Source organism: Pan troglodytes, chromosome 9 (genome assembly GCF_028858775.2).
Source record: "Pan troglodytes isolate AG18354 chromosome 9, NHGRI_mPanTro3-v2.0_pri, whole genome shotgun sequence".
Taxonomy (NCBI): Eukaryota; Metazoa; Chordata; class Mammalia; order Primates; family Hominidae; genus Pan; species Pan troglodytes.
The window spans coordinates 65,364,403-65,384,573 of NC_072407.2; the positions used below are offsets into that span (position 1 = coordinate 65,364,403).

The window sequence follows — 20,171 nt, forward strand, 5'->3', positions numbered from 1 at the left end:
CTGTTTGCTGAGAATAATGGCCCCCAGCTTCATCCATGTCCCTGCAAAGGACATGATCTCATTCCTTTCTGTGGGTTCATAGTTTTCTATGGTGTATATGTACCACATTTTCTTTATCCAGTCTATCACTGATGGGCATTTGAGTTGATTCCATGTCTTTGCTATTGTGAATAGTGCTGCAGTGAACATACACATGCATATATCTTTATAATAGGATAATTTATATTCCTTTGGGCATATACCAGTAATGGGATTCCTGGGTCAAATGGTATTTCTGGTTCTAAATCTTTAAAGAATTGCCACACTGGCTTCCATAATGACCTTCTTTGTCTTTCTTTTCTTTTTTTCCTTTTTACTGCTTTTGATTTAAAGTCTTTTTTTTTTTTTTTTTTTTTTTTTTTTTGAGACAGAGTCTCATCCCTTTGCCCAGTCTGGAGTGCAGTGGCAGAATCATAGTTCACTGTAGCCTCAAACTCTTGGGCTCTAGGGGTCCTCCCACCTCAGCCTCCTGAGTGGGTAGCACTACAGGTGCATGCCAGAACATCCAGATAGTCTTTAAAATATTTCATAGAGAAGGGATTTCCTTATGTTGCCAGGCTGATCTTGAACTCCTGGATGCAAGCAATCCTCCTGCCTTGGCCTCCCAAAATTTGGGATTAAAGGCATGCACCACTGCACCTAGCCTAAAATCTGTGTATTGTTCCGTTTCCACACTGCTAATAAAGACATAATGGAGACTCGGGAAAAAAAGAAGTTTAACGGACTTACAGTTCTGCATGGCTGGGGAGGCCTCACAATCATGGGAGAATGCAAGGAAGTGCAAGTCACGTCTTACATGGTTGGCAGCAGGCAAAGACAGAGAGCTTGTGCAGTGAAACTCCTCTTTATAAACCCATCAGATCTTGTGAGTCTTATTCACTATCAGCATGAGAAGACTGCGTGAGTATCATGAGCAGTATGAGAAAGACCCAACCCCATCATTCAGTTACCTCCCACTGAGTCCCTCCCATGACATTTGGGAACTGTGGGAGTTACAATTCAAGATGAGATTTGGGTAGGGACACATCTAAACCATATAATTCCCTCCCTGGCCCTCTCCAAATCTCCTGCCCTCAAATTTCAAAAGCAATCATGCCTTCCCAACAGTCCCCCAAAGTCTTAACTCATTTGAACATTAACTCAAAAGTCCACAGTTCAAAGTCTTATCCAAGACAAGGCAAGTCCCTTCCACCTATGAGCCTGTAAAATCAAAAGCAAGTTAGTTACTTCCTAGATAATGAAGGTACAGGCACTGGGTAAATATAGCCATTCCAATGGGAGAAACTGGCCAAAACATAGGGGCTACAGGCCTCATGCAAGTCCAAAATCCAGCAGGGCAGTCAAATCTTAAAGTTCTAAAATGATCTCCTTTTATTCTATGTCTTGCATCTGGGTCACACCAATGCAAGAGGTGGGTCCCCATGGTGTTGGGCAGCCCTGCCCCTGTGGCTTTACAGGGTACAGCCTGCCTTCTGGCTGCTTTCACGGACTGGTATTGAGTGTCTGTGGCTTTTCCAGGTGCATGGTGCAAACTGTAGGTGGATTTACTATTATGGGTTCTGGAGGACAGTGGCCCTCTTCTCACAGCTCCACTAGGCAGTGCCCCAGGTATCATGCAAGTATCTACATATACACAAAAGAATTCCTTTTCTTTTATTTTTTTATTATTATACTTTAAGTTTTAGGGTACATGTGCACAATGTGCAGGTTAGTTACATATGTATACATGTGCCATGCTGGTGTGCTGCACCCACTAACTCGTCATCTAGCATTAGGTATATCTCCCAATGCTATCCCTCCCCCCTCCCCCCACCCCGCAACAGGCCCCAGAGTGTGATGTTCCCCTTCCTGTGTCCATGTGTTCTCATTGTTCAATTCCCACTTATGAGTGAGAATATGCGGTGTTTGGTTTTTTGTTCTTGCAATAGTTTACTGAGAATGATGATTTCCAATTTCATCCATGTCCCTACAAAGGACATGAACTCACCATTTTTTATGGCTGCATAGTATTCCATGGTGTATATGTGCCACATTTTCTTAATCCAGTCTATCATTGTTGGTCATTTGGCTTGGTTCCAAGTCTTTGCTATTGTGAATAATGCCACAATAAACATAAGTGTGCATGTGTCTTTATAGCAGCATGATTTATAGTCCTTTGGGTATATACCCAGTAATGGGATGGCTGGGTCAAATGGTATTTCTAGTTCTAGATCCCTGAGGAATCGCCACACTGACTTCCACAATGTTTGAACTAGTTTACAGTCCCACCAACAGTGTAAAAGTGTTCCTATTTCTCCACATCCTCTCCAGCACCTGTTGTTTCCTGACTTTTTAATGATTGCCATTCTAACTGGTGTGAGATGGTATCTCATTGTGGTTTTGATTTGCATTTCTCTGATGGCCAGTGATGGTGAGCATTTTTTCATGTGTTTTTTGGCTGCATAAATGTCTTCTTTTGAGAAGTGTCTGTTCATATCCTTTGCCCACTTTTTGATGGGGTTGTTTGTTTTTTTCTTGTAAATTTGTTTGAGTTCATTGTAGATTCTGGATATTAGCCCTTTGTCAGATGAGTAGGTTGCGAAAATTTTCTCCCATTGTGTAGGTTGCCTGTTCACTCTGATGGTAGTTTCTTTTGCTGTGCAGAAGCTCTTTAGTTTAATTAGATCCCATTTGTCAATTTTGGCTTTTGTTGCCATTGCTTTTTGCGTTTTAGTCATGAAGTCTTTGCCCATGCGTATGTCCTGAATGGTAATGCCTAGGTTTTCTTCTAGGGTTTTTATGGTTTTAGGTCTAAGATTTAAGTGTTTAATACATCTTGAGTTAATTTTTGTATAAGGTGTAAGGAAGGGGTCCAGTTTCAGCTTTCTACGCATGGCTAGCCAGTTTTCTCAATACCATTTATTAAATAGGGAATCCTCTCCCCATTGCTTGTTTCTGTCAGGTTTGTCAAAGATCATATGGTTGTAGATGTGTGGTGTTATTTCTGAGGCCTCTGTTCTGTTCCATTTGTTTGTATCTCTGTTTCGGCACCAGTACCATGCTGTTTTGGTTACTGTAGCCTTGTAATATAGTTTGAAGTCAGGTAGCATGATGCCTCCAGCTTTGTTCTTTTGGCTTAGGATTGTCTTGGCTATGTGGGCTCTTTTTTGGTTCCATATGAAATTTAAAGTAGTTTTTTCTAATTCTGTGAAGAAAGTCAGTGGTAGCTTGATGGGGATAGCATTGAATGTGTAAATTACTTTGGGCAGTATGGCCGTTTTCACAATATTAATTCTTCCTATCCATGAGCATGGAATGTTTTTCCATTTGTTTATGTGCTTATTTCCTTGAGCAGTGGTTTGTAGTTCTCCTTGAAGAGGTCTTTCATGTCACTTGTAAGTTGTATTCCTAGGTATTTTATTCTCTTTGTAGCAATTGTGAATGGGAGTTCGCTCATGATTTGGCTCTCTGTCTATTATTGGTATGTAGGAATTCTTGTGATTTTTGCACATTGATTTTGTATCCTGAGACTTTGCTGAAGTTGCTTATCAGCTTAAGGAAATTTTGGCTGAGACGATGGGGTTTTCTAAATATACAATCATGTCATCTGCAAACAGAGACAATTTGACTTCCTCTTTTCCGAATTGAATACCCTTTATTTCTTTCTCTTGCCTGATTGGCCTGGCCAGAACTTCCCATACTATTTTGAATAGGAGTGGTGAGAGAGGGCATCCTTGTCTTGTGCCTGTTTTCAAAGGGTATGCTTCCAGTTTTTGCCCATTCAGTAAGATATTGGCAGTGGGTTTGTCATAAATAGCTCTTATTATTTTGAGATACATCCTATCAATACCTAGTTTATTGAGAGTTTTTAGCATGAAAAGCTGTTGAATTTTGTCAAAGGCCTTTTCTGCATCTATTGAGATAATCATGTGGTTTTTGTCATTGGTTCTGTTTATGTGATGGATTACCTTTATTGATTTGCGTGTATTGAACCAGCCTTGCATCCCTGGGATGAGGCCAACTTGATCCTGTTGGATAAGCTTTTTGATCTGCCACTGGATTCAGTTTGCCAGTATTTTATTGAGGATTTTTACATCAGTGTTCATTAGGGATATTGGCTTAAACTTTTTTTGTTGTTGTTGTGTCTCTGCCAGGTTTTGGTATCAGGATAATGCTGGCCTCATAAAATGAGTTAGGGAGTAGTCCCTCTTTTTCTATTGTTTAGGATAGTTTCAGAAGGAATGGTACCAGCCCCTGTTGGTACCTCTGGTAGAATTCAGCTGTGAATCCATCTGGTCCTAGATTTTTTTGGTTGGTAGGCTATTAATTACTGTTTTAATTTCAGAACTTGTTATTGATCTACTCAGGGATTTGACTTCTTCCTGGTTCAGTCTCAGGAGGGTGTATGTGTCCAGGCATTTATCCATTTCTTCTAGATTTTCTAGTTTATTTGTGTAGAGGTGTTTATAGTATTCTCTGATGGTAGTTTGTATTTCTGTGGGATTGTTGGTGATATCCCCTTTATCATTTTTTATTGCATGTATTTGATTCTTCTCTCTTTTCTTCCTTATTGGTCTGGCTAACAGTCTATCTATTATGTTGATCTTTTCAAAAAACCAGCTCCTGGATTCATTGATTTTTTTTTATGGGTTTTTCATGTCTCTGTCTCCTTCAGTTCTGCTCTGATCTTAGTTATTTCTTGTCTTCTGCTAGCTTTTGAATTTGTTTGCTGTTGCTTCTCTAGTTCTTTTAATTGTGATGTTAGGGTGTTGATTTTAGATCTTTCCTGCTTTCTCTTGTGGGCTATAAATTTTCCTCTACACACTGCTTTAAGTGTGTCCCAGAGATTCTTGTACGTTGTGTCTTGTTCTCGCTGGTTTCAAAGAACATCTTTTTTTTTTTTTTTTTTTTTTTTTTTTTTTTTTTTTTTTTTGAGACCATCTTGCTCTGTTGCCAGGCTGGAGTGCAATGGTGTGATCTCAGCTCACTGCAACCTCCACCTCCTGGGTTCAAACAATTCTCCTGCCTCAGCTTCCCAAGTAGCTGCAGGCATGCACCACCATGACTGGCTAATTTTTGTATTTTAGTAGAGATTGGGTTTCACCATGTTGACCAAGATGGTCACGATCTTCTGACCTTGTGATCTGCCTGCCTCGGCCTCCCAAAGTGCTGGGATTATGGGCATGAGACACCACACCTGGCCTCAAAGAACATCTTTATTTCTACCTTCATTTCATTATTTACCCAGTAGTCATTCAGGAGCAGGTTGTTCAGTTTCCATGTAATTGTTCAGTTTTGAGGGAGTTTTTTAATCCTGAGTTCTCATTTGATTGCACTGTGGTCTGAGAGACTGTTTGTTATGATTTTTGTTCTTTTGCATTTGCTGAGGAGTTTTTTTACTTCCAATTATGTGGTCAATTTTAGAATAAGTGCAATGTAGTGCTGAGAAGAATGTATATTCTGTAGATTTGGGGTGGGGAGTTCTGCAGATGTCTATTAGGTCCACTTGGTCCGGAGCTGTGTTCAAGTCCTGAATATCCTTGTTAATTTTCTATCTTGTTGATCTGTCTCATATTGACAGCGGGGTATTAAAATCTCCCACTATTATTGTGTGGGAGTCTAAGTCTCTTTGTAGGTCTCTAAGAACTTGCTTTATGAATGTGGGTGCTATTGTATTGGGTGCATATATATTTAGCATAGGTAGCTCTTCTTGTTGCATTGATCCCTTTACCATTTTGTAATGCCCTTGTCTCTTTTGATCTTTGTTGGTTTAAAGTTTGTTTTATCAGAGAGTAAAATTGTAACCCTTCTTTTTTTTTTTTTTTTGCTTTCCATTTGCTTGGTAATTCTTCCTCCATCCCTTTATTTTGAGCCTATGTTTGTCTTTGCACATGAGATGGGTTTCCTGAATGCAGCACACTGATGGGTCTTGACTCTATCCAATTTTTTGGATAAAGTCTTTTTCTTCTAATTGGGATATTTTCCCATTTACAGTTAAAGTTAATATTGTTATGTGTGAATTTGATCCTGTCATTATGATGCTAGCTGGTTATTTTGTCTGTTAGTTGATGCAGTTTCTTCATAGCATTGATGTTCTTTACAATTTGGTATGTTTTTGCAGTGGCTGGTGCCGATTGTTCATTTCCACATTTAGTGCTTCCTTCAGGAGCTCTTGTAAGGCAGGCCTGGTGGTGACAAAATCTCTCAGCATTTGCTTGTCTATAAATGATTTTTTTTTTTTGAGGTGGAATCTCGCTCTGTCACCCAGGCTGGAGTGCAGTGGTGCGATCTCGGCTCACTGCAAGCTCCGCCTCCTGGGTTCATGCCATTCTCCTGCCTCAGCCTCCCGAGTAGCTGGGAAAACAGGTGCCAGCCACCACACCCAGCTAATTTGTTTTTTTGTATTTTTAGTAGAGATGGGGTTTCACTGTGTTAGCCAGGATGGTCTCGATCTCCTGACCTCGTGATCTGCCCACCTTGGCCTCCCAAAGTGCTGGGATTACAGGTGTGAGCTACCGCACCTGGCCAAGAATTTTATTTCTCCTTCATTTATGAAGCTTAATTTGGCTGGATATGAAATTCTGGGTTGAAAATTCTTTTCTTTAAGAATGTTGAATATTGGCTCCCACTCTCTCCTGGCTTGTAGGGTTTCTGCTGAGAAATCTGCTATTAGTCTGATGGGCTTTCCTTTGTGGGTAACCCGACCTTTCTCTGGCTGTCTTTAACATTTTTTCCTTCATTTCAACCTTGGCGAATCTGACGATTATGTGTCTTGGGGTTGCTCTTCTCGAGGAATATCTTTGTGGTGTTCTCTGTATTTCCTGAATTTGAATGTTAGCCTACCTTGCTAGGTTGGGGAAGTTGTCCTCGATAATATCCTGAAGAGTGTTTTCCAGTTTGGTTCCATTCTCCCCATCACTTTCAGGTACACCAGTCAAATGTACATTTGGGATTTTTAAATAGTCCCATATTTCTTGGAGGCTTTCTTCATTTCTTTTCACTCTTTTTTCTCTAGTCTTGTCTTCTCACTTTATTTCATTGAGTTGATCTTCAATCTCTGATATCCTTTCTTCCACTTGATCAATTTGGCTATTGATACTTGTGTATGCTTTACAAAGTTCTCGTGCTGTGTTTTTCAGCTCCATCAGGTCATTTATATTCATCTCTAAACTGATTATTCTAGTTAGCAATTCATCTAACCTTTTTTCAAGGTTCTTAGCTTCCTTGCATTGGGTTAGAACATATTCCTTTAGCTTGGAGGACTTTATTACCCACCTTCTGAAGCCTACTTGTGTCAATGTGTCAAACTGAATTTGCCAACCTCTGTCCAGTTTTGTTCCCTTGCTGGCGAGGAGTTGTGATCTTTTGGAGGAGAAGAGGTGTTCTCCTCCAAAATTTCAAAGGTTTTTGAAATTTTCAGCCTTTTTGCACTGTTTTCTCCTCATCTTCATAGATTTATCTACCTTTGGTCTTTGATGTTGGTGACCTTCGGATGGGGTCTCTAAGTGGACATCCTTTTTGTTGGTGTTGATACTCCTCCTTCATGTTTGTTAGTTTTCCTTCTAACAGTCAGGCCTCTCTGCTGCAGATCTTGTGGAGTTTGCTGGAGGTCCACTGCAGACCCTGTTTGCATGCACTCCAGACCCTGTTTGCGTGCCCCACCCTGCTTCAGCTCGCCCTCTGTGGGCTGCACCCACTGTCCAACCAGTCCCGATGAGATGAACTGGGTGCCTCAGCTGGAAATGCAGAAATCACCTGCCTTCTGTGTGGATCTCGCTGGGATCTGCAGACCAGTGCTGTTCCTATTTGGCCATCTTGCCAGCTCTCCTTGATCCTGTGATTTTTCTTTTAAATTCCCTTTGTGTAGTGTACCATATTTATTGACTTGCGTATGTCAAACCATCCCTGCATCCCTGGTATAAAGCCCACTTAATCATAGTGGATTATCTTTTTTATATGCTGTTGTATTCAGTTTGCTAGTATTTCATTAAGGATTTTTGCATTTATATTCTTCAGGGATATTGGTCTGTAGTTTTCTTTTTTGGTTATGTCCTTTCCTGGTTCTGGTATTAGGGTGATACTGGCTCCACAGAATGATTTAGAGAGGATTTCTTCTTCTCTATTTTGTGAACTAGTGTCAATAGAATTGGTACCAATTCTTCTTTGAATATCTGATAGAATTCAGCTGAGAATCTGTCTTGTTTCTATTTCTTCCTTGTTTAATGTAGGAGGGTTGTATATGTCCAGGAATTTATCCATCTTCTCTAGGTTTTCTAGTTGATGCATGTAAAGGTGTTCATAGTAGCCTTGAATGATCTGTTGTATTTCTCTGGTATCCATTATAATATCTCACCTTTCATTTCTAATTGAGCTCTAATGGTCTATCGTTTTTATTTATCTATTTATTTATTTTTTAATTTATCTATTATAAATAGATAATATTTATAATAGATATTATAGAGAATATCTATTATTTATATCGGTTTATTATGTTATTCATATTTATTTTATTTATGTTTTTTATTTTTATTTTATTTTATTTTTTATATTCTCAATATGATTTTTTTTATTACACTTTAAGTTTTAGGGTACATGTGCACAACGTGCAGGTTTGTTACGTATGTATACATGTGCCATGTTGGTGTGCTGCACCCATTAACTCGTCATTTACATTAGGTATATCTCCTAATGCTATCCCTCTCCCCTCCCCCCACCCCACAACAGGCCCCAGTGTGTGATGTTCCCCTTCCTGTGTCCATGTGTTCTCATTGTTCAATTCCCACCTATGAGTGAGAACATGCAGTGTTTGTTTTTTTGTCCTTGCAATAGTTTGCTGAGAATGATGGTTTCCAGTTTCATCCATGTCCCTACAAAGGACATGGACTCATCATTTTTTATGGCTGCATAGTATTCCATGGGGTATATGTGCCACGTTTTCTTAATCCAGTCTATCATTGTTGGTCATTTGGCTTGGTTCCAAGTCTTTGCTATTGTGAATAGTGCCACAATAAACATACGTGTGCATGTGTCTTTATAGCAGCATGATTTATATTCCTTTGGGTATATACCCAGTAATGGGATGGCTGGGTCAAATGGTATTTCTAGTTCTAGATCCCTGAGGAATCGTCACACTGTCTTCCACAATGGTTGAACTAATTTACAGTCCCACCAACAGTGTAAAAGTGTTCCTATTTCTCCACATCCTCTCCAGCACCTGTTGTTTCCTGACTTTTTAATGATCGCCATTCTAACTGGTGTGAAATGATATCTCATTGTGGTTTTGATTTGCATTTCTCTGATGGCCAGTGATGATGAACATTTTTTCTTGTGTCTGTTGGCTGCATAAATATCTTCTTTTGAGAAGTATCTGTTCATATCCTTCGCCCACTTTGATGGAGTTGTTTGTTTTTTTCTTGTAAATTTGTTTGAGTTCTTTGTAGATTCTGGATATTAGCCCTTTGTCAGTTGAGTAGATTGCAAAATTTTTCTCCCATTCTGTAGGTTGCCTGTTCACTCTGATGATAGTTTCTTTTGCTGTGCAGAAGCTCTTTAGTTTAATCAGATCCCATTTGTCAATTTTGGCTTTTGTTGCCATTGCTTTTGGTGTTTTAGACATGAAGTCCTTGCCCATGCCTATGTCCTGAATGGTATTGCCTAGGTTTTCTTCTAGGGTTTTTATGGTTTTAGGTCTAAGATTTAAGTCTTTAATCCATCTTGAATTAATATTTGTATAAGGTGTAAGGAAGGGATCCAGTTTCAGCTTTCTACATATGGCTAGCCAGTTTTCCCAGCACCATTTGTTAAATAGGGAATCCTTTCCCCATTTCTTGTTTTTGTCAGGTTTGTCAAAGATCAGATAGTTGTAGATGCATGGTAGTCTTACTGAGGGCTCTGTTCTGTTCCATTGGTCTATATCTCTGTTTTGGTACCAGTACCATGTGGTTTTTGCTACTGTAGCCTTGTAGTATAGTTTGAAGTCAGATAGTGTGATGCCTCCAGCTTTGTTCTTTTGGCTTAGGATTGACTTGGCGATGCGGGCTCTTTTTTGGTTCCATATGAACTTTAAAGCAGTTTTTTCCAATTCTCTGACGAAAGTCATTGGTAGCTTGATGGAGATGGCATTGAATCTATAAATTACCGTGGGCAGTATGGCCATTTTCACAATATTGAATCTTCCTACCCATGAGCATGGAATGTTCTTCCATTTGTTTGTATCCTCTTATATTTCATTGAGCAGTGGTTTGCAGTTCTCCTTGAAGAGGTCCTTCACATCCCTTGTAAGTTGGATTCCTAGGTATTTTATTCTCTTTGAAGCAATTGTGAATGGGAGTTCACTCATGATTTGGCTCTCTGTTTGTCTGTTATTGGTGTATAAGAATGCTTTTGATTTTTGCACATTGACTTTGTATCCTGAGAATTTGCTGAAGTTGCTTATCAGCTTAAGGAGATTTTGGGGCTTGCCCTTTTTCTTTCCAAGGATCTGAAGTGCTCTTGAATTCATTTTCTTTTGAGGTAATATTTCACTTAATTAGGGTTCACAGTTAGTGTTACCTATCATTGAAACTCATTACAAATGTTTATTTATTAATGATAATCTGTAATGAGATTTTACATATCTAATCTTTGAAACTCTCTTTTCACACAGGCAGGCACTAAATACTGCTATTACTGGTAAACGCTGATATTAATCCATGAGAATACATATTGCTTGGAAGATATTTATGGAGTTCTATTAGAGTGTTCTCTTGATATTAGTTTGCATGAAAGCTCCTCAACAGCATAGCTAAATGGATATTTAAGCATAGAAATTTCCTTAGCAATTTGCAATGAGATATGAAAAGTGTTGCTGAGCTATAATTTGAACAAAAAAAATACATCTGCTGTAAATTTGTGTGAAAGTATAACTCTTGCTTCTTGCTCTGACATTTGACAGCACAGGAAGTATATAAAAGAGTTGATACTTGTGAGTCAACAAATATTAGTTGTTATTGGAGTGACCTTAGATTAGTGTAAATTTACTTGTAAGTGATGTTCATCTTATAATTTTAGGTTGAACTCATAAAGAAACATTACCAAGTTCACAGCATAAGCTAATTTCCAAAGACATTCTGTGTTTTATAATAGAGGATGGTTTTCTTCATTCAGAAAAACTTAGAACTTTGCTCAAAGCTGAAACATTGTGATAAAATTTACTATGGCTAATCTTTGGATTAGCAGGAATATATGACCGTTAGTGAGGAGAAAAATTAATGAAGAAGAAATAGATAACTTAAGCAGCCTTATATATCTACCAAAGAAATAAAAGTTTGTAGTTAAGACATTACAAAATTGTAGTGTTAAAAAAGACAATACAGAACAACAAACAAAACAAAATAAAAAATTACAGGACCACATAGATTCACTGTTGAATTCTACAAAAAGTTTAAAGAAGAAATAATTTCAATTCTACACACATTCTTTCAGAGAAGAAAGTCGTTTGAAACTAATCTGTGAGGCCATAATTCACTCTGATATAAAAACGAGATGAAAATATTTCAAGAAAAGGAAACTACAAACCAGTAACTCATGAATATGAATGTGAAATATTTCAGTATAATTTTAGAAAACTGTCATGGAATAAATGCTTGGGTGCTCCCAAAACTCACATGCTGAAACTCTAACCCCACAAAGTGATGGTATTAGGAGGCGGAGCCTTTGATAGAGAATTAGTTCATGAGGATTCTGCCCTCACATATGGGATTAGAGCCCTTATAAGAAGAGACAAAAGAGCTTGCTTTGTCTGTTCCCTCTCTTGGCCATATGAGGATACAAGAAGACAACTGTCTGTGAACTTGGAAGAGTGCTCTCACCGGACATCAGATCTGCTTCTGCCTTGATCTTGGACTTTTCTGCATCCAGAATTGTGAGAAATAAATTTTGTTTGTTGTTTAAACCACCTAGTCTATGGCATTCTTTTATAGCAGCCCGAAGTGACTAAGACAAAAACCTATCCAACATTGTATAAAGATAATATATCATGTCCAAATAAATGTTTTTTGCTGACTTATAAGGGTGTCTAAACACTTAAAAATTAACCACTGTAATTTTCCAGATTAGGAGATTAAAAAGATAGTAGATCTGACAAATTACAACTTTTTTTTTTTTTTTTTTTTTTTTTTTGAGACAAGGTCTCACTCTGTCGCCTAGGCTGGAGGGAGTGCAGTGGTGTGATCTCAGCTCAATGCAGCCTCTGCCTCCCGGGTTCAAGCAATTCTCCCACCTCAGCCTCCCAAGTAGCTGGGATTACAGGGGTGTGCCACCACACCTGGCTAATTTTTCCATTTTTAGTAGAGACGGGGTTTCACCATGTTGGCCGGGCTGGTCTCAAACATCTGACCTCAGGTGATCTGCCAACCTTGGCTTCCCAAAGTGCTGGGATTATAGGCATGAGCCACTGTGCCCAGCCTATGGCATCTTTTCTTGATAAAAAATTAAAAAAATAAACTAAACAGATGCTGGTGAGGCTGTGGAGAAAAGGGAATGCTTATACACTGCTAGTGGGAATGTAAATTAGTTCAGCCACTGTGGAAGGCAGTTTGGAGATTTCTCAAAGAATTTAAAACAGATCTACCATTTGACCCAGCAATTAAATTACGGGGTATAAACCCAAAAGAAAATAAATCATTCTACCGAAAATACATATGTACTGGCATGTTTATTGCTGTACTATTCACAGTAGCAAAGACATGGAATCAACTCAGGTGCCCATCAATGGTAGATTGGATTGAGAAAATGTGGTCTATTTGTGAGATTTTGGTGCACGCATCACCCAAGCAGTATACACTACACCCTATTTGTAGTCTTTTATCCCTCACCCCCTTCCCACCCTATCCCCCTGAGTCCCCAAAGTCCATCGTGTCATTCTTACCCATGTAACCATACGACACCTGTTCCCCAATAACCTATGGAAATAAAAAAATTAAAGAAAAAGCTTTATGGACAAAGCACATTGTATCCCAAACAGACAGACTTAGCAATAAATGAGTTAACTGATTAGTAAACCACAAATGAAGATATGGCTGTAGATTTACATGGGCCATTTTGATTTGTTCTGTTGTTTGATTAACTCATCCTAATAACAGCTTTTGAATGGTTGGGTGTCATTAAAGAAATTTAAAATATTGTGCATATTACATACAATTATATTTCTCCATCACTATCTGCTCTTCATCAAGTCTAAGCATAAAAATACACAAGCTTACCTGTTTCTTCAGGTCATCATTTCCTTATGTGAACTCTTGTGTCACAGAAAACTTACATTAAATAAATTTGTATGCTAAAAAAAGTGGTACACATACACTATGGAATATTATGCAGCATAAAAAGAATGAAAGAATATCTTTTGCAGCAACATGGATGGAGCTGGAAGTCATAATGCTAAGCAAATTAACACAGAAACAGAAAACCAAATATATGTTCTCACAAGTGGGAGATAAGCAATGAACACACATGGATATAAACATGGGAACAACAGACGCTGTGTATTACTAGAGGGTTGGCGGGTTAAAAACTAACTATCGTGTACTATGCTCACTACCTGAGTGACGGGATCCATACTGCAAACCTCAGTAACATGCAATAGTCCCATGTAACAAATATTCATATATACCCCTTGTATCTAAAATAAAAGCTGAAATGAAAATTTCAACATTGTAGGAATAAAAAGGAATTCTTCAAACTGATAAAGGGAATCTAAAGAAGACCTACAGATAACATCATACTTAACGCTGAAGTACTGAATTCCTTCTCCATCAAAGATCAGGAATAAAGCAAGAATTTTTAGTTTCATCTTTTCTATTCTACATTGTTCTGGTGTTTCTTACCAGTGCAATAGGCAAGGTTAAAAAAAAAGGGCATGGGGATTGGAAAGAAAGCTTTCTTTATAGGCAGATGACAGGAACTAGCATAGCATGTTGCACAACATCAATAAGTGTTTGCTGAAGGAATAACAATTGTATTAAAAAGTTTGATGAAAATGCCATGCTGTTATAACACACTTTATGTTATACTTCCCCTAGTATTGTATGAGTACCTATTTCATTGCATTTTACCCACTTTGAGAATGAATAGTACATTAAAAAATCCTTGTTCCTTTGTGAAATGCAAATTTTTATTTCATTTTAGTGTACATTTCTTTGATCACTACTAAATTTGAACACCTTTTCATATTTTTCACGTATTTATTATTTATGTGGCCTTTTCCCCTGAAAATTACTCGTTCTTGCTCTTTGCCTGTTTTTGTACCGAAGTATATAATTTTAATCCTAATGATATGTTAAATATGTACACACAAATATATGTGTACATTTTGAAATCACTTATATCAATTATCCTTTAGTTTTTGATGTTTATATTTTTAAATGATTCCTATTAGTTGTTTAAAATATAAAGCCAGAAAGAATGCAAAGAAAAAACAATAAAATTTTATCACCAAAGGAAACCAGTGTCATCAGTTTTGTGAATTCATTTCCAAAGGGTCAATTAAAACTATTGATTACATTACCTTTCAATTTATAAGAGATTTCTGGTGCCAAAAATTTTATATATTAAATGTTTATACAAGCGGACTTGAAGGAGTTATAAAAAATGGCATTTAAAAAATAAAAATAAAAATATAAATGTTATTTTTTTAACATAGACTCCGCCAAATCCAAGACACTTTTGTGAGAGATGATAGCAGCCATTTGGCCCTTCTATAGAGAATTGAGGTCCTGAGAATTTAAACATGGCGATGCAGTGTTTTTTTTTTTTTCTTCCACCTTATTAACTGAGGAAAATGGATGCCTCTCAAATATTTTCTAAGATTAGGCAACAAAAAAGAAGTCAGAAGAAGCTAAATCAGGATGGTAAGGTGGATGCCTAATAATTTCCCATTGAAACTCTCACAAAATTCTTTTTTGATGACAGAAATGAGCAGGAGCATTGTCATGGTAGAGAACTCTCTGGTGAAGCTCTCCTGGGTGCTTTTCTGCTAAAGCTTTGGCTTTCTCAAAATACTCTCATAATAAGTTGATATTATTGTTCTTTGGCTTTCTGGAAAGTCAGCAAGCAAAATGCTTTGAGCATCCCAAAAAACTGTTACCATGGCCAGGCACAGTGGCTCATGCCTCTAATCCCAGCACTTTGGGAGGCTGAGGCAGGTGGATCATGAGGTCAGGAGTTCAAGACCAGCTTGACCAACATGATAAAACCTCGTGTCTACTAAAAATACAAAAATTAGCTGGGCATGGTGGTGGATGCCTGTAATCCCAGCTACTCCAGAGGCTGTGGCAGGAGAATCATTTGAACCTGGGATGGGGAGGTTGCAGTAAGCTGAGATTGCACCATTGTACTCCAGCCTGGGTGGCAGAAGGAGACTCCATCTCAAAACAAACAAACCAAAACCAAAACCAAACAAACAAAAAACCTGTTACCATGAACTTTCACATTTGACTGATCTGCTTTTGCTTTGAATAGACCACTTCCACCTCTTGATAGCCATTGCTTTGATTGTGCTTTGTCTTCAGGATCATACTGGTAAAGCCATGTTTCATCTCCTGCTACAATTCTTCAAATAAATGCTTCAGGATCTTGATCTCACTTATTTAAAATTTCCGTTGAAGGCTCTGCTCTTGTCTGCAGCTGATCTGGGTGGAATGGTTTTGGCACCCATTGAGTGTGAAGTTTGATCAGCTTTAATTTTTCAGTCAGAATTGTGTAACCGGAACCAGCGGATATGTCTGTGGTGTCAGCTATTGCTTCTGCTGTTAATCATTGGCCCTCTTCAGTTAGAGCACTGTATTAGTCCTTTCTCATGCTGCTAATAAAGACATACCTGAGACTGGGTAATTTATAAAGGAAAGAGGTTTAACGGATTCACAGTTCCACATGGCTGGGAAGGCCTCACAATTATGGCAGAAGGTGAAAGAGGAGCAAAGTCTTGTCTTACGTGGGAGCAGGCAAGAAGAGAATGAGAACCAAGTGAAAAGGGAAACCTCTTATAAAACCATCAGATCTTGTGAGACTTACTACCACGAGAACAGTATGAGGGAAACTGACCCCATGATTCAATTATTTCCCACTGGGTCCCTTCCACAACACATGGGAATTATGGCAGCTACAATTCAAGATGAGATTTGGGTGGGGACACAGCCAAACCATGTCAGAAACCAACAAGATAAATTATTTTATTTTATTTTATTATTATTATACTTTAAGTTTTAGGGTACATGTGCACAATGTGCAGGTTAGTTACATATGTATACATGTGCCATGCTGGTGTGCTGCACCCATTAACTCATCATTTCGCATTAGGTATATCTCCTAATGCTCTCCCTCCCCACTCCTCCCACCCCACAACAATCCCCAGAGTGTGATGTTCCCCTTCCTGTGTCCATGTGTTCTCATTGTTCAATTCCCACCTATGAGTGAGAACATGCGGTGTTTGGTTTCTTGTCCTTGCGATAGTTTACTGAGAATGATGATTTCCAATTTCATCCATGTCCCTACAAAGGACAAGAACTCATCATTTTTTATGGCTGCATAGTATTCCATGGTGTATATGTGCCACATTTTCTTAATCCAGTCTATCATTGTTGGACATTTGGGTTGGTTCCAAGTCTTTGCTATTGTGAATAATGCCACAATAAACATACGTGTGCATGTGTCTTTATAGCAGCAAGACTTATAGTCCTTTGGGTATATACCCAGTAATGGGATGGCTGGGTCAAATGGTATTTCTAGTTCTAGATCCCTGAGGAATCGCCACACTGACTTCCACAATGGTTGAACTAGTTTACAGTCCCACCAACAGTGTAAAAGTGTTCCTATTTCTCCACATCCTCTCCAGCACCTGTTGTTTCCTGACTTTTTAATGATGGCCATTCTAACTGGTGTGAGATGGTATCTCACTGTGGTTTTGATTTGCATTTCTCTGATGGCCAATGATGGTGATCATTTTTTCATGTGTTTTTTGGCTGCATAAATGTCTTCTTTTAAGAAGTGTCTGTTCATGACCTTCACCCACTTTTTGATGGGGTTGTTTTTGTCTTGTAAATTTATTTGAGTTCATTATAGATTCTGGATATCAGCCCTTTGTCAGATGAGTAGGTTGCGAAAATTTTCTCCCATTGTGTAGGTTGCCTGTTCACTCTGATGGTAGTTTCTTTTGCTGTGCAGAAGCTCTTTAGTTTAATTAGATCCCATTTGTCAATTTTGGCTTTTGTTGCCATTGCTTTTGGTGTTTTAGACATGAAGTCCTTGCCCATGCCTACATCCTGAATGGTAATGCCTAGGTTTTCTTCTAGCGTTTTTATGGTTTTAGGTCTAACATTTAAGTCTTTAATCCATCTTGAATTAATATTTGTATAAGGTGTAAGGAAGGGATCCAGTTTCAGCTTTCTACATATGGCTAGCCAGTTTTCCCAGCACCATTTATTAAATAGGGAATCCTTTCCCCATTTCTTGTTTTTGTCAGGTTTGTCAAAGATCAGATAGTTGTAGATATGCGGCATTATTTCTGAGGGCTCTGTTCTGTTCCATTGATCTATATCTCTGTTTTGGTACCAGTACCGTGCTGTTTTGGTTACTGTAGCCTTGTAGTATAGTTTGAAGTCAGGTAGCATGATGCCTCCGGCTTTGTTCTTTTGGCTTAGGATTGACTTGGCGATGCGGGCTCTTTTTTGGTTCCATATGAACTTTAAAGTAGTTTTTTCCAATTCTGTGAAGAAAGTCATTGGTAGCTTGATGGGGATGGCATTGAATCTATAAATGACCTTGGGCAGTATGGCCATTTTCATGATACTGATTCTTCCTACCCATGAGCATGGAATGTTCTTCCATTTGTTTGTATCCTCTTTGATTTCATTGAGCAGTGGTTTATAGTTCTCCTTGAAGAGGTCCTTCACATCCCTTGTAAGTTGGATTCCTAGGTATTTTATTCTCTTTGAAGCAATTGTGAATGGGAGTTCACTCATGGTTTGGCTCTCTGTTTGTCTGTTATTGGTGTATAAGAATGCTTGTGACTTTTGTACATTGATTTTGTATCCTGAGACTTTGCTGAAGTTGCTTATCAGCTTAAGGAGATTTCGGGCTGAGACAATGGGGTTTTCTAGATATACAATCATGTCGTCTGCAAACAGGGACAATTTGACTTCCTCTTTTCCTAATTGAAAGCCTTTATTTCCTTCTCCTGCCTGATTGACCTGGCCTGAACTTCCAACACTATGTTGAATAGGAGTGGTGAGAGAGGGCATCCCTGTCTTGTGCCAGTTTTCAAAGGGAATGCTTCCAGTTTTTGCCCATTCAGTATGATATTGGCTGTGGGTTTGTCATAGATAGCTCTTACTATTTTGAGATATGTCCCATCAGTACCTAATTTATTGAGAGTTTTTAGCATGAAGAGTTGTTGAATTTTGTCAAAGGCCTTTTCTGCATCTATTGAGATAATCATGTGGTTTTTGTCTTTGGTTCTGTTTGTATGCTGGATTACATTTATTGATTTGCATATATTGAACCAGCCTTGCATCCCAGGGATGTAGCCCACTTGATCATGGTGGATAAGCTTTTTGATGTGCTGCTGGATTCGGTTTGCCAGTATTTTATTGAGGATTTTTGCATCAATATTCATCAAGGATATTGGTCTAAAATTCTCTTTTTTGGTTGTGTCTCTGCCCGGCTTTGGTATGAGGATGATGCTGGCCTCATAAAATGAGTTAGGGAGGATTCCCTCTTTTTCTATTGATTGGAATAGTTTCAGAAGGAATGGTACCAGTTCCTCCTTGTACCTCTGGTAGAATTCGGCTGTGAATCCATCTGGTCCTGGACTCTTTTTGGTTGGTAAGCTATTGATTATTGCCACAATTTCAGATCCTGTTATTGGTCTATTCAGAGATTCAACTTCTTCCTGGTTTAGTCTTGGGAGAGTGTATGTGTCAAGGAATTTATCCATTTCTTCTAGATTTTCTAGTTTATTTGTGTAGAGGTGTTTGTAGTATTCTCTGATGGTAGTTTGTGTTTCTGTGGGATTGGTGGTGATATCCCCTTTATCATTTTTTTATTGCGTCTATTTGATTCTTCTCTCTTTTCTTCTTTATTAGTCTTGCTAGCTGTCTATCAATTTTGTTGATCCTTTCAAAAAACCAGCTCCTGGATTCATTAATTTTTTGAAGGGTTTTTTGTGTCTCTATTTCCTTCAGTTCTGCTCTGATTTTAGTTATTTCTTGCCTTCTGCTAGCTTTTGAATGTTTGCTCTTGCTTTTCTAGTTCTTTTAATTGTGATGTTAGGGTGTCAATTTTGGATCTTTCCTGCTTTCTCTTGTGGGCATCTAGTGCTATAAATTTCCCTCTACACACTGCTTTGAATGTGTCCTAGAGATTCTGGTATGTTGTGTCTTTGTTCTCATTGGTTTCAAAGAACATCTTTATTTCTGCCTTCATTTCGTTATGTACCCAGTAGTCATTCAGGAGCAGGTTGTTCATTTTCCATGTAGTTGAGTGGTTTTGAGTGAGTTTTTAAATCCTGAGTTCTAATTTGGTTGCACTGTGGTCTGAGAGAGTTTGGTATAATTTCTGTTCTTTTACATTTGCTGAGGAGAGCTTTACTTCCAACTATGTGGTCAATTTTGGAATAGGTGTAGTGTGGTGCTGCAAAAAATGTATATTCTGTTGATTTGGGGTGGAGAGTTCTGTAGATGTCTATTAGGTCTGGTTGGTGCAGAGCTGAGTTCAATTCCTGGATATCCTTGTTAACTTTCTGTCTCGTTGATCTGTCTAATGTTGACAGTGGGGTGTTAAAGTCTCCTATTATTATTGTGTGGAAGTCAAGTCTCTTTGTAGGTCACTCAGGACTTGCTTTATGAATCTGGGTGCTCCTGTATTGGGTGCATATATATTCAGGATAGTTAGCTCTTCTTGTTGAATTGATCCCTTTACCATTAAGTAATGGCCTTCTTTGTCTCTTTTTATCTTTGTTGGTTTAAAGTCTGTTTTATCAGAGACTAGGATTGCAACCCCTGCCTTTTTTTGTTTTCCATTTGTTTGGTAGATCTTCCTCCATCCTTTTATTTTGAGCCTATGTGTGTCTCTGCCTGTGAGATGGGTTTCTTGAATACAGCACACTGATGGGTCTTGATTCT

At 38.4% G+C, this 20,171-nt stretch overlaps 1 long non-coding RNA gene across 1 annotated transcript in view; it reads left to right on the top strand.

Annotated features, from left to right (window-relative positions):
- LOC134807254 (uncharacterized) overlaps nucleotides 1-20,171 on the top strand; it is a 209,688-nt gene that overhangs the window by 125,414 nt on the left and 64,103 nt on the right. The window lies entirely within an intron of this gene.